The following is a 12,836-nucleotide window of genomic DNA, read 5'->3' on the forward strand; positions in this document are numbered from 1 at the left end:
CTCTTCCTCGAACGTCGGGCTGATCCATTGTCCGACTGAACTCCTCGTCGAGGGAACGATGTCCTCTTTGGGGTCTCCGACTCCGCCCATTCCCTCGGACTTCTAATTTCCTCTTCTCTTTTTTTTTCGTATGCGCCCCGCCTCTGCGGTCACATCTCCTCATCTGTCCCTTTTTTTCCTCCTCTTTTCCTCAGGACCTTCTCTTTACCGAAACCATGGTGCGGCCTTGCCTCCTTCCCAATCAGGCCTCCAAATATCCTCAGAGAGTATGAGAGCGAGACCCACCTTTTCACCTACAACCCCTGTTGAGCGGTGTGGCATTGACAATACCTCGGTATCCCATCCCTTGGGCGTGCTCAACGAGCGCTGTGCGGCGGAGGCGTAGATCCAATTACGTCGACTCGAACTAAGGGAATATTGGTCGAGATATCCGGTGTTCATTTTACACCCCTCGGGCATCTCGAGCATGCGCTTGCGAGGTGCCCTGCTTGTCCTACTGCGCCGTAAGACTTCCGTTGCAATTGTTTTGAGCTTCAATTAAATTCATACTCTCCTCCTCGCCATTTTCAGCACGGGCACATTCCGTCCCTTTTTCGATGACCCTTGCCTATGTGCTCCTTGCGTTTGCGGCCTCCGACGTCGTCTCGTGTTCCACATCACGTCCGATCTTTTCCCACCATTCTCTAACTCAGGTGCGCGTCCAAAGTCACATCAAATGTACAGTTCGAACCCAATCCTGGTCGCATCGTTAAAACCTTGTCTGAATTTTTCCTCCTTAGTCCGTTGTCTGTTTACAGTCTACTGTCGAGCTGTAGGCGAACACCGGTTATGCCCCCGTCACGAGACGGTGCATTTCACTTCGTGCGCTCTCCGGGTCTTGCCGCGCATCGTACGACATCGAGCATTGCGACAGGAGGCGGGGACCAATATAATTCCTCCTTCAAAATCCTAAATAATGCTCGGAATGCGTTTTGTCCGTCATATGAAGGAATCTCTCCGACAACTGTCAATATCGGTAGTGCCCTTCCGCATCATTAAGTGGTGTCTAGAGTAGACTCCGTTTGGAAGGCACGAGCATTCAACTGCGCAACCCCGATAGGATCGTAACCAATTTTCCGCTTGCACACGTTGCCACGTCTACCCACCTCCCTTGCTACAAAAATCTGCTTTCCCATCGAACTCGATAGCGGTTGCTCGTCTCTACGGAATGAGGGACGCTTTCCGTCCCTCAGCCCTGTGTGGACATACGACGTATGTTCCGGATGTCCCCTTGGTTAAATACTTGAGGTTCGACCCCGATTTGTGTTGATCCGTACATTAGCATGTTACTCCTCCCTCCAAAACTGCGAGCCGGGTTGAAGATGTATGCTACATGAGTCCCCGTCGTGGATAATGGTATTCATCGCTTTTCCTGTGTCCGCCTGTTGGTGACACCGACGCCCGTCAGAGTTTGGCCGGTGTCACCCCTCCCTTCGAAGCTATTGTCTCGGGCAAACGAATATTTGCGACTTCAAAAAAAGATTTCTCTTGATGCGCAGCCTGCAGGGCTACATCACCTCCCCTAAGCACGGTTTCTTCTCAAACGAAGCAAATTAGAGAAATCAATAAACGACGAGGTAGGGAAGTAGGAAGGAATTGAAAGAATGGAGGCATGAGAGTGGGAAAGGCTATGGAGAGGGATCATTACAGTAGATCGTTTGGGGTGTGGGCGAAAATGGGAACTCGACGACGGTAGTTGTCACAAGCAACAGACTGATCGTCGTCACATAGCTCGTCAAACAAATTTATCCTCCATAGCAGTGTTCCCCGCGAGGCCACCCTTCGGGGCTCCACTATAAGAGGGAGGGCGTGAGTACCTCGATCTCGTCATGCGCAAATAAGCCATCTCCCTTCTCCTGCCTCTCTTTTTCTTCTTTTCTTTCTGTACCTTGCGGTCATGAACAGGGATTTTCGCGAACGTGAATGGTCGCCAATTTGGGGTAGGTCATCAGTGACAACGGGGTCGCTTTGTGTCGTGCTGGGAGACCCCCGTAATCGCCGTACGAGTCACTTAGATGTGATTTTCGGGACGTTCTCCCTCAATCTAGTACACGAAAAATTTTAACTTCGTCACACTCAGTTGGTCAGGACTTCATGTTTGATTACGACTCCCCAATTTCGCCCTTTTTCCAAGCCGTTGGCCCTAAATGTTGTTAGAAATTCCCGTCCGTAGTAAAACGGAGCAGCCATCAGTAGAACGGCTTCGTGGGAGCGGATTCTCATTACGAGCACGACCTCGGTTTCCGAATAAACTTCGGTCCTTCGGTCTCTTCGCCCTCCACTTGTAAAGTACTGTCCTCCTGGCCGGTCGACGGAACTTCGTGGCGTAACGCCCTTGCGCAATGAACAGCAGAACAACTCGTTCTTCTTCTCGGTGTGACACACCGCATGGTTACTTGATGGTGATTGTCGGTTCGCCGCTCTGAATTGTTCTTGGGGCCTCGATCGGTTGGCGTCGCCACTCTTGTCCGTCGCCGTTCGCGACGCGGGGTTCGCGCTCTGTGCGTGAAAGAAAACAAACATAAAAAAAAATAATAACAAGGACAAAAACGGAAACATAGGAAAGATATGGGGGGTTATGGCGGCAGGCCGGTAAGTAAGTCACTCGTGGTGTGGCGTCGGTGCGGGAGCGACAAAGCTCCTCCGTAATGATGATGTTTCACGCCGCGCTGTGTAGCCGTGTACTTGCACGTGGTGTCGATGGGTCAGGGCAACAGTGGTCCATGCGGACCCATCTTCTCGCTCGTCGAGCGGGGTTTAGGTGTTGCGAACGAACTTGGCAAGTGCTTTCATGTGCGATCGATCGCAACTTCGCCGGTGGCGAGCCCCTAGCATTTGTGCGGTCGGCGGTGGGGGTTGCCAACAACGTTTCGTACAAGTGCGGGCTTTTTCCTTAATTGCAGTTAATTTTTCGACGTATGGCCGGAGTTCAGTCTGCGACTCGTGCTGATCATTTGACAGCTTACCAGCAGCGAGCCCCAATTTCTTTTGATTAAATCACACCCCATGAGGGCGGATCATCGATCTAGGCGTCACATCACGTGCACGCGGCGGCCGCGTGTGATCGTATCCAAGGGGGTAAATTACCTCGGCCTGAGACTACAGTACATCTTCCCTTCCACGGCCTGGCCGCGCGGGCCATTTCATTCATGGGCGGGGGTCCCAGGCAAAATCGCTTGAGTCTTTCGTTTCCCTTCTCCTCACTCCGAGGGGTCTCGTTTCCGGCGACTGTCCTTACTCTCTCTCCGCGACGCTGTTCACCGCATCACTTCAAACTCGAGAGCCTCCTGATGGGGACCATCCCTAATACAATTCCAACATTTCACTCCCGGTCTTATCGCATCCCGCATCATTCACTTCCTCTCGATCGGCCTCCCTCGCGTGCGCCTCTACATCAACTGTATCTTTTCCCCTCCTTCTCCCTCGACTCGAGGGTAACCCGCTCGTCAGTCCCTTTTTGCAAAGGCGTTCCCGACGGAAGACTGCCTGACTCCTCTCGCTCCGACTTTCCTTGCTTGCGGACCCGTTCGTTTCGAACTTCTGACTCTTCCGTGTTTCCTAATCGGCTAATTCTATTGACGATGCCTACCCCGCTTGCGCGTGCGCGACTTGCGGCGGCAAGAGTAATTTCTTCCTTCGGAAATACGTGACGGCCGCACTGCGGGGTAATTGCTCAATGGGTTCCCACGTCGCGTCCTCGGGCGTATAACCGTACCATTCCACCTTGAGAATCAAATTACCATTTTGATAATCGTGGTCGACGACCCGGTCGATTACGTATTCCGTGTTCTCTGTTTCCTCTTCTTTCTCTGATCTGTTTCCTTCCCCCTTCTGAAGATCTTCCAACTCGTCCTCTTCTCTGGACGTTCCGAGCTCGCGTAGGTTTGGAGGTGTCTCCGCTGTCGGCGTTTGACCAACTAAATTATCCAGGTCCCCCGTCGTAGGCGCACGGGTGTGAGGACGTTCCTCGTCCTCCATTGCCTCTCCCTCTTCGTTTAACTCCGGCTCTCTCAGGAACTGTAGCGCTTGACGTAGGCCGGCTATCGGCGCATGGTCCATTGGGCTTGGGGCTAATTCCACCCTGTCTCGCGATACGCGTTCCTCCTGATCGCCAATGGCAATGACTACCGTATGTTGATCCGATCTTCTGACCTGATAAGGCCCTGTAGCGACTTGTGCGAGCTTATGTTTCGGTTCGCTAGCCGTGCCCTGCTCCTTCCGGAGGAACACGTAGGACCCTGGTGGGATCTCAGATTGCGGCTTGCGAAGGCGTGCGTCGAAATTTCGCTTGTATCGGGCTTGTTCCTTTCGCAAACTCCTATCGGCGCTTCGCATTAGGCTCTCCAACCACGACTGCCATTTCAGGTAGTATGCTCGTGACGAGCTGAAGTTCTCCAAAGTTGGTTGCGCTTGTAACGCAATGTTTCTCGGCGCCGGAGCCAACACCAGCTCGAAGGGCGCAATGTTCGTAGTTCGATGAACTTGTGTGTTGTAGGCGAACGTCACAGCGTCGCTAAATAAATCCCAGTCCTTGGGATGCTCTCCAACGTATTTTCGCAACGCGGAAGTCAGCGTGCGGTTAAATCTCTCAACTTGGCCGTTGGCTTGCGGGTGGTACGTAGTCGTGAACACATTGCGTATGCCAAGAATTCGGCAGACATTCTGAAAGAACCGGGCCGTGAACTGTGTTCCATTGTCGGACAGCAGCTTGACCGGCGGTCCGTACACGAATACCAAATGGTGAACGAAGGCTTGTGCGATGTGCGCAGCTGATATCTTCTTCAACGGTACGGTTCGTACCAGTTTCGAGTATCGATCGCTGATCACGAGAATATACCGATTTCCTTGTGTAGTTGTAATTAGCTCGCCGAGGATGTCGATGGCGACAAATTTCAGCGGCGCTTTGGGCGTGAACAGCTTCATTTCCTTCGTGTTTTTCTTAACTTCACCCTTTCTCGCGCACATGCGGCGCAATTCTTCGCGACTGCATAGCAGTCTAGGGCCATCGTAGGCCAATAAAAATATCTTCTCAAAGTCTTGTAAAGTTTCCTGCCTCCCGGGTGACCTGCCAATTTTGCGTAGTGGCTCAACCCTAGGACGCCGTCCCTTAACGATTGTGGTATTACCACTTGTACAAACTCTGCCGCGGTACGGCATAGAGTTCCTTCGAGTTCCTCGGTCTCCGTGCTGAACGTTCTCACCTTTCCGGCGTCCATTTCTTCCTTGATGCGGTTGCAGAAGGGGTCGACGGCTTGCTCGCGAATGAGCTCCTCCGGAGTGACAGCTTGGAATTGATCGAGGCGATCAGGGGCGGTCCCCCCCTCAAGAGCGAGGATGTCGTCTGCCGCGTCAATACTTTCCTCGTCCTCCACTGTACCCTCGGCCGGTTCGGCCATAAAGCAAGGGATTTCGTCGTCGATTTCGTCGACGGTTTCTCCTGCGGTTCGCAACCTTGACAAAGCGTCCGCCTGGCTGTTAGCCTTTCCCTTTTTGTACTTGATTTCAAAATCTAATTCCGAGAGGCGGAGCCTCCATCGGATTAATCTCCCGCTGGGGTCGGTTACGTTCATCAACCACCTCAATGAGGCATGGTCGGTAGGCACGATGAAGTGCTCGCCATATAGATATGGTCTTAAAGTCTGTACGGCCCAAATTACCGCTAGAAATTCTTTTTCTGATACAGAATAGTTTCTCTCGGCTGCGGCTAACGTTCTTGAAAAGAACCCGATGGGTTTGCGTTGCGCATCCGGGTGTGTTTGAAATAGTGCAGCGCCTATTTGGTAGTCGCTTGCATCGGTATCTACCGAGTAGGGTAGGTCCTTCTTCGGCAGCGCCAACACCGGCGGTGCCAAGATGGCGTCCTTGAGCTTGTGAAAAGCTTTCTTGCACGGTTCGTCGAATCCTTCCAACTGGACCGGTTGTCCTTTCTTCAGTAGTTGGTTTAGAGGCAGCGCAATTCTCGCATACTGCGGAACGAACCTGCGGTAGACATTGCAGAGTCCCAGGAAGCTCCTGAGCTGTGTCTGTGTTCGCGGGTACCGCACTTGTTCCAACGCGGCGGTTCGCGCGACATCGACTTCTAGCGTACCTGGGCGGACGACATGGCCCAGGTACTTGATCTTTTCCACGAAAAATTCGCACTTGCGAAGCTTGAGCTTGACACCTGCCTTTTCCAATACGGAAAGTATTTCATCCACGTGCACGATGTGCTCCTCCCACGACTTGCTAAAAATGATTATGTCGTCTAGATACACCAAACAGCATTTCCAACGGAACGGAGAGAGCAGGATATCCATTGCTCTCTGAAACGTCGCTGGCGCGTTAGTTAGCCCGAAGAGCATTCTTGAGAAGCGATACAGACCTGAGTGACACGAAAATGCAGTCTTGTCGCGGTCGCACTCAGGGATAGGTATCTGCCAATATCCCGAAATCGCGTCCAACGCGGAGAAAACCTTGGTGTCACCAAGCGAGTCCAGGCACTCATCCATGCGCGGTAAGGGGTACGTGTCCTTAACCGTTACTGCGTTCAGCCTGCGGTAGTCTACGCAAAAACGCATTGACCCATCCGGCTTTGGCACCAGCAACGCGGGCGACGCCCATTCTGACTGCGCTGGTTCTATCACTCCTGCCTCCAACATCTTCTGCACCTCTGCATCTTCTACTTCGCGGGCTTTAGGTCCGGCCCGATACGGGGCTTGTGCGATGGGGCGAGTCTCGGGTATCAACTCGATCCGATGGACGGTGGTATTAATTTCGCCAAGCGTCCCATCCCACATCCTTGAATACTTCTTCAACATCCGACGGAACCGCCCGCGCAGCCGTTCCGGCACGTGGCTCAGGTCGAGGTCCTCCACGTCCGGCGGTGGCGGCTCAATCTTGCGTTGCGGCTTCGTAGATGCCGACGCGGAGAGCTCTGCCGACCGTTCTCCTTGCTGGTCCTCGCGATCTTGATCCGATGGTTCGCATCTTGCCTCGCCCGTAGGCGTTTTGGTGGAATTAGGAAAATTCTCCTTCTTCCTTTCTTGAATTCCGAGAACTTCACCAATGGGGGTTTGCTCTCGAGCGCGGCTCTCGGGTGCGGTAATAATTCTGCCACCACTTGGCCTTTTTGCACCCTGACAGGGTACGTCCTGAAATTCGCAACGAGTAAACGAAATGGCCTGTCAGGCTCAACCTGAACGACACCATTCGTGCACGTCAAGTTGACGACCCGCTGTCCCCGTAGTCCTCGTGTCCGTAGCCCGCCGATGGCTCAATGAACTCGCCTTCGGCTACTAACGCTCCTTCGTAGTGATTTTCGCTACTTCCATGCGCACCGCGCTCATCTGACGCGGACATGGACTCGGCTAAATGGACTGCGGCGTGACTTTTGCGACCGGGATAAGAAGCCCTCGGCTTCTTCCCCGCCCTGAACGTCGACGGCGTCTGAATCGTGACCTTCTTGGTCTTCATGTTCTTAGCGCGGCTCGCCGAGCCATGCGCCTTCGCGTAATTCACTAGCCTCAAAAATGAAACGTCCCGATTGTCTTGCCGGTATTGAGATACCATCGGCTTGATACTCGAATCGAGTCCTTCAATAAACATCGTCATCTGTTCTTCCATCGAATATACGTTTCCACATCGGTTGCTTGCGTCCGTCAGACGGATATAAAATTCCATCTCGTCTTCAGACGGTCTTTGCTGAACTTCTCGCAATGCGAGCATGGCTTGACGGATCGCCTCGTCGGTTGCGAAACTCCTCAACAACCACTGTACGGCCTCTGGCCAAACGGATATCTTTCCGTGATGGGCCCCGGCCGTCTGAGACACCGAAGTGTACTGTCTCAAGGCGATGCCGCTTAAAAAATTCAGGCAACAGGCGGATCGCTTGCCCCTCGTTCATTTCTTGAGTATCAAACTCTTGAACTAACTTTGCCAAAAAATCCAACACAAGGACTCCGTCCTCTCCTGTGAACGTGTTGTCCTTCTTCACCTTAGGCGGAATATCTCTCCTAATTTTTCGCACGGCGGTCCGCCGGGAACTTGACAAATATGTCTGCGGGTTCCGCAAGCGGTACGTTCGGTACGAAAGTAACTTCTTGAAGAGGTAGTTGGTCGGATTCAGCTCCTCCAACTCCTCCCATCGCGGCCCGCGCCGCGTTGCGACATCTTCGGGCTCCGCGTCCTCGTCTCTCCGCGAGGCGGACGAAGTGACTCCGCCTCGTCTGGAGGAAATTTTCTTGCTTGACGAAATTCCGTTTCCGTCTTCTGAACGGCGTTCGGAATAGCCCGAATGGTTCGACGAACCGCCGTTACCATCTTCGGAGGGACCAAGCGACTCCGACTGTGAGTCGCGGTTCTCTGGATCGTCACTACAGTGACCCTTGCTTGCACGTCGCTTGTCCTTCTCCGAGGGCTTCGACTTAGAACTCCGCTGCCGAGCGGGCTTGTCCTTCTTCGACCGACGGTCGCCCTCTCTACCCGAAGGGAGCGGCTCGTCGTCCGATCCTTGCGGAGCTTGATCCGCGGCCTGCTCGAGGTCCTTGAGACGTTGCGCGGCGCGATCGAATCGGTCATCGATGCTTGTTCTAAATTTTCTTAAGGACTCCAAGGCTTGATTCGCGTCGCGCCTCGCGTCCTTGACCGAAATTTTCAACGAGGCTAGGACCTCCGGCTCCAGACCGTCGGTCGCCTCACCTCGCTCCTTCTCGACGAGATCCACTCGAGCCGACAGCTCTCCCACAACGGTGTGGAACTCGGATGCTTGCAACTCCAGTTGCTTCCGGACGAGGGCTAATTCAGCCTCGAGATTTTTCTTCGCTTCTTCGCGAATTTCGCTGCTCATCTTCTCCAACTTCTCGTCGAGGTCAGTCTTGTCGGCGGCTATCCTCGTAGAGGATTCTTGATCTCCGGGGTCCGTGGCCGTATTGGCCTGGCTCCGGGTGCAAGGACCTCTCGGGATCCTCGACGCTCGTGCCGATTCGGCTCTGCTCGCCCCGGGACCGACGTCCCCGGGTGCGCTTGTTGACATCGCTCGTACGAGCGGACCTACGCAGCAAAAAAAGTTACAAACAAAAGAAAATAAAAAAAGAGTCCGTTACCCAGACCACTTTTGTAGAGTGTCTCCAGACCGAGACTGTTGTCGACAAATTCTAGGTCGGGTCTCCTGAACAGTAAACAAAAATTCTAGGTCGGGAGACCACTTTTGTAGTGCAATGCGCCTGTCGGGCAGAGACCGCGGTCCGATGGTCCAGCAAAAACAACAACAGCAACAAAAAGAAGAACTGCCGATGGCACAGCGCTACGGAGTGTCCGACTCTCCCTTCTCCGTTTAAACGAGCTTGCCACTCGTAGTAGCTCAGATCCCTGATGGGGGGGGGGGGCACAGAGAAATAGCCCGGCCCGGGATCGGTGTGGTAGAGACTTGCGAAGAGAACTGCTCGACGAGTGCGGGGTGGGGCGCGTACGTAGGTACCCCGGTTCCACTGGGTTGTAAGGCCAATGCTCGTTGAGCTTCTTCGACACCTTGTAACGCGACAAGGCCTTCGACGGGGGCGTCGCAACGCAGCCCGACGGGATGAAATGAAAGTAGCAGCGCTACGTCAACCGCGCCGCCCGATGGCTCGAAACACCTACACCGGTTCGGTCGCAACCGACACCGATGGTACCAACACTGGCTCGTAATACGACGGAGCCCTTCGAGGGAGACGTCGTTGCAACGGTCTCCGTCGGAAAATGGGTCACAGTAGCAGCGCTACGTCAACTGTGTCGCCCGATGGCTCGAAACACCTACACCGGTTCGGTCGCAACAGAGGCCGATGGCACCAACACAAGATAAGGGAAAAATAGGTAGAATTAGAGATAGAAAAGGATAGGGAAATAAAGGAAAGAGAAAAGGGAACCCCGAGCGATAGAGGATGCCGTAGGCTTAGGTAAAAGGGAGCGTCTTGATAGAGACGGACTTCGACCAAGGCGACATTCAACTCCGGCAACTCGGGTTGGTTTATTGACTTGTTCGGTCAAAGGGCTAAGTTATATAGAGCCCCGCCGGGGCGAGTACAGTAGCTCCCGGCTCTAGATTCTAGATCTAATCTAGTGTCAGCAAAATTAATGCCAACTAATTAACTAAATAAAATAAAATAATTAAAAATTAAAACTGTGCAATTATTCACACGTGTGTCCCCCAAACCCGGACTACTTTTCATATCCAAATGTTTTCCTTTCTTTTCACCCCCCCTTTCCAGGTGCGTATTGCACTACATAGTTGACGATTTCTTTCATGCTCTCGAGGTCGTTGTCGCTCCGACTAGCAGAAGTAGACCGCCTGCGTTTACGCCTTGGTTCGACGCAATCCACTCCTGCGCCATTTTCAAAACCTCGACTACTTGATCCCCCAAATCCCCTGTAGATGCAGTCCATCAATGACTGATCCAGCAACTTCGTGCCGCATCGTAAAACATGAAAACTATCAATTCTTTCTCCCCGTCTGGCGTCAAAGTCGCGTCCCTTCGTAGAACAGTAAACCTTGAAAACAGGTCAGGGTCATTTTGTTCTGACTTCGACCAGTTATGGTACGCCACTGAAAAGCACATCCTAGCAGCTTGATATTGTCGCTTTAGATAGGGTCCATCTCTCGTCGTCGACGGATGGTCAGCGACACAAACTCCCTCAACAATGCCTTGAAATGAATACACAAGGCGGTAAGAAGGATCATTAAAAAGCCTTGCTACAGTATCGGACCAGAACGCATCCCGGTTATGACCCCGATCAAGCTGATGCCTCGTTAGCTCCAAGACTGAAGCATGAAACGCTTCTCGTGCAGCATCTTTTGTAGACAGCATCACAAAAAGGCGCGCAAATTCAGATGTCGAGAACCCTGGGGCGAACTTTAATACTGCCGCTTTATGGGTAGCTGCTTTTTTCTTTGCAAGCACAGGTCGATCTGATGACGAAAAGATGAGGTCCCACGGCGGATCTGGTTCCAAGTGCTTAGTAGTTTCCTAATTTTCGTGAAAAGACTCAAACCCCCAGTCTCCGTGTCTTTTAGAGAAAAGCTCTCCTAGAGGACAGCCTGAAATGAGCTCTGATCGAACGACTTGTAGAAGATTACGTACGAATGGTATTTTTTTGGTGTCTTGCTTTACACGCAGATAAAAATTCTTCCAAGTACGATGAATCTGTCGAAGGACAGGAAATGTTTTTCTCTTTAGAAAATAGTATGCCTCCTTCAAATCAGCTTCGTATTTAGGATCTATACTGTCCCCCGGAGTACCGCTGTGGTTCGTCCAACTTCTAATGCAGTGTTGGTATCATTTGCAGTAATGCCCTCGCTCGTGTGTTTTGTCGATTGCGGAGAGGCAGGAAAATTACACGGAAGTGGCGGTGATATTGTGTTTGTTGCTGCGGTATCGTGGGGTCGCTCGGAAAAAAGGTCGCTATGAATAGTGACGGGTTCGGAAGAGGAAGTACCTAGACTTATACAGACACGAGGGTTGGATTTTTTTGGAGATGCCATTAGGGGTGCACAGGAGGCCGCTCTTGACAAAGGATGAGGTTCGGTAACGGAGCGTGTAGGAATCGGGAAAAAAGGTTGTGCAGCGACGGCTCGATCGGAACTTGCGGATGAGGGATTTTCTGCAAAGAAAAGGCGGACGTCGGGGAAGGAAGAAGAAGATTAGGACTGGGGAAGTGCGTAACGAACGGAAAAGGGGAATTTGCGGCGCCGGATCCAAGGGGACTTGAGCGATGTGGGGGCACGTAGTGCGTTGGTGCCTGGCGGAAAGTAATGATGCCGACGGCGGAGCGAGTAGGAAAGGTGGCAGATTAAATAGTCGGTCCCAGAACAAGAGAGGGAGCTTGTAGAATAAGCGAGTTGGTGCTGGCGAGCAGAGAGCGCACGGAGCAGAACAAGATGCGTAGTTACGGGATCGAAGCGTTAGAGACAGGGGCTAGCGCGTGGCGAACTGACGCCCCAGGTAAGCAGATCTGCTGTAAGAGGAATGTGGATAAGGACAAGAAAGTAAAGTTCTGACAGTGAGTTTGGGGTCAAAAAGAAGCGAAAATAAGGTTCTTTATGGTCCCTTGGGTTGAACAGTATCCATTAATAGCCGGATACAGGAAAAGTGGCGCGAAAATGTCGCCGATATATCTATTTCAAAAACTTAGCTATCATGTAATTTTACATATTTCTCTCCTACACGTGTGCTTTGCTCTGTAACGGTGGAAATGTATACAGAAGTACATATTTGTATATGTATAAATGAAGAAGCCAATCACTGCTGACCGACATACAACAATACAAATCTACAGCACCGAGAAAGTGCCAGGTAGAAAGGCCCTCAGGGCCTGAAGATGAGTGTGAATTACGGAGAGGCGGGCCGTACTGAGTGCTGTAGTGCTAGCAACGTTGTTTGGGTCTTTGGAGAGTCTGGGTGTGGAGTGCGATGTGAGCAATGCCTTATTGCACTTGAGGTCCGCAAAACGAGCTTTTCTAGAAGCTAGGCATGAGAGACAGAGTCAAAGGCAACAACAGCAGACTCTAATAACAGAGTTCTGGCTGGGTAGTGATTCTGCTTTCTGATTGTGCCGCTCCGATTTAGTGCCGTATTATTAGTCTTTACACAGGGCGGCACTATGGCGTAGGGTCGACTGTACCCTGAGAAAAGGCTTGTGTGATTAGAATTACAGTGTCTGATGGGTCTTGAGGTTATGATAGCAACGATTCCATTAAATCATGATTATTCGCGAATTTGCGCGCATAAACTGTGGGCAAATGCTGCAAAATGATGAAATGACCATTTTTGCCTTCGTTGGAGCCC

The sequence above is a fragment of the Chondrus crispus genome, genomic scaffold (assembly GCF_000350225.1).
Source record: "Chondrus crispus Stackhouse genomic scaffold, scaffold_305, whole genome shotgun sequence".
Lineage (NCBI taxonomy): Eukaryota > Rhodophyta > Florideophyceae > Gigartinales > Gigartinaceae > Chondrus > Chondrus crispus.